This window comes from Lactuca sativa, chromosome 2 (genome assembly GCF_002870075.4).
Source record: "Lactuca sativa cultivar Salinas chromosome 2, Lsat_Salinas_v11, whole genome shotgun sequence".
Taxonomy (NCBI): domain Eukaryota; kingdom Viridiplantae; phylum Streptophyta; class Magnoliopsida; order Asterales; family Asteraceae; genus Lactuca; species Lactuca sativa.
Genome location: NC_056624.2, coordinates 221,903,722 through 221,906,022, shown reverse-complemented (window position 1 = coordinate 221,906,022; position 2,301 = coordinate 221,903,722). Strand labels below are relative to the sequence as shown.

General features: G+C 37.2%; 1 long non-coding RNA gene across 2 annotated transcripts; it reads right to left on the bottom strand.

Moving 5' to 3' along the window:
• LOC128132247 (uncharacterized) lies at positions 1-2,301 on the bottom strand. 2 transcript variants are annotated; one of them, XR_008230464.1, is made up of 3 exons: positions 2,098-2,262; positions 285-850; positions 1-159 (listed from the first exon to the last, which is right to left on the bottom strand). It is a non-coding gene; the product is annotated as an uncharacterized LOC128132247 (long non-coding RNA). The 2 variants fall into 2 exon arrangements; XR_008230463.1 differs by having other exon boundaries at positions 1-850; positions 2,098-2,301.

Here is a 2,301-nt window from a genome sequence, read left to right as displayed (position 1 = left end):
TTCTTGAAAATTTTAAACTTTTTAAACAACCCAAAACCAACATTGTTTACAAATTGTTTTCAAAATAAGTTTCACATCAGAGAAATCCCAAAATCGTAAAACTAAAACATGAGGAGGTGCACAATCACGCCTTCGCCTTGTTGCGATCCTATGAGGTACCTGAAACACAAACCAAAACTGTAAGTCCAAAGCTTAGTGAGTTCCCCCAAAATACCGATACATAAGAAATAGCACAAATATAATAACAACATGTAATGAGTCCGCAACTTAACAGACTGAATTACCCCTGAGCCCACAACATAATTTTGGCTTGCCCTCGGCTCATAGCTTACGTCTGGCTTGCTCCCCGGCATGATCAGTCCTTGGAATGAATACCACTAAGCCCTCAGTACGAGTCTGGCATGCCCTTCCTGGCCCTCAACTCCTATCTGGAATGCTCATGGGTCCTCAGTATGAGTCTGGCATGCCTTCTCTGACCCTCAGTTCATATCTGGCATACTCTAGGGTTTGTTGGCTACATCACAGAGCAGCACAACCTCAACCCAACCCATACTGTGACATCCCCAAAATCACGGCCAGAAAAGATCGGTTTGTTTATGCTTTGTTTAAAAATCAGAGTAACATTTTAAATAAAAGCATTGCGGAATTTGTCCCAAAACAAAATATGATAAAGATTTATCAAAAGCATTTCCATAGAAATGTATTTCATTAAAAGACTCGGGATGTCATGTTCGTACAGATCAAAAGCATAAACAGTACAATATAAGCCTTACTACATTATTTCATATCTACAGGCCTATATCCGTAATCCCTCGTCCAAAACATCACATCTATGCTCATGCGCCACTACCTGTAATACAAGAAACTGAGTGGGTCAGGCTTGGGAGCCTGGTGAGCACATAGGGTTTTCAACCCACAATAAATAAGTTTATTAACTTCATTAAATTAAACAAACCCGATTACCCGTTCCCGTTATCCTCATATTACGTCCCTAAGCATCTATCATAAGGGACCTATCTTAAGGATTATCATTGGGACGGACACTACTGCTAAGGGGATTCCTCAGCAACAAATGTCCTTAAGGCAACCATGTGGGGGATGGAGTACATCTGGTGAACACACAAATCAAATAAACACACAGTTCGAATAAACACCTACAAGTTGTGAGCCTGCTAGTGTTCCACTAGACTGTCTAGAATAGTCCGTGGTCGTCATCTATACTCCGCTAGATGACTGGATCATCAATAACATCTATAACGAGGCCTCTCATTATTTTATTTTGTCACACAACAACTATTACATCTACCCATGTTTTACCCACCATATTTTGTAGATATAAAATACATATACAGTTTAAATCATTGAAAACATGTATAAAACGTTCATCCAGCATAGATAGCAAGTATTCAGATAATATGCACACATAGCACATAATTTATATAAGATACTTCATATCTATGTGTAAGCTGAAAGTAACTATGCACTCATTTTAACGTTCGATAGACGAATAACGTTCTGGAATGGATGCGAGAAGGTCGAGTAGTTTTCCGTGAATACGAATCTCCGAGAAAATTTAGTTTCCTAAGGAAATATTAATATAATTAATATTTGGAGGGTAGTTTGGTAATTAACCAAGGTATAGTGTCCGTTATGTTAATTAAATAATTTAGTTGGACTAAATTATAAATATAATTTCCAAATGAGGGACCAATATGGAACATATACATCCTAGTTTAGGTGTTTAGGACTAAATTTGTAAATAATTTCCATGGCAGGGGGGTTAAAATTAATTTCGTAATGAAGTTTGAATAGTGGAGGCATGATTTGTAATCCATTTAAAAAAAAGAGGGGTCAATCTCGTAAATTCAAAAAAGGTCATGTGTTTTATTTAAATAAAACAAATCAGAGTTTGCACAATGCATCTCTTTCATTCATACATCGTGAGTTACAAATATTTGAATGAAAGGTAATCACTTCCTCCTGTTTCTTCTTCGATTAAGCACAACAAAGCAAAATAAATAAATAAACTAGTTCTTGGCCATTTGCTAACGAATGTAACATACAAAAATAAATAAATTGTGATGGTGGAGTACTCACAAAGCAGCGGCAACATGGGGTGGTGGAATGGTGGTTTATGGTGATGATCTTCAAGGTGATATATAGGGAGATAGAGATCAAGATTGAGAGAGAGGGAAAGAAGAGGAAGATGATGACAGATTTTCTGAGTGAGAAATGAAGGTGTCTAAGCCTCATTTTATAGTAAACACACACACTCACATACAAGTTTGGGCCATGCCTCTA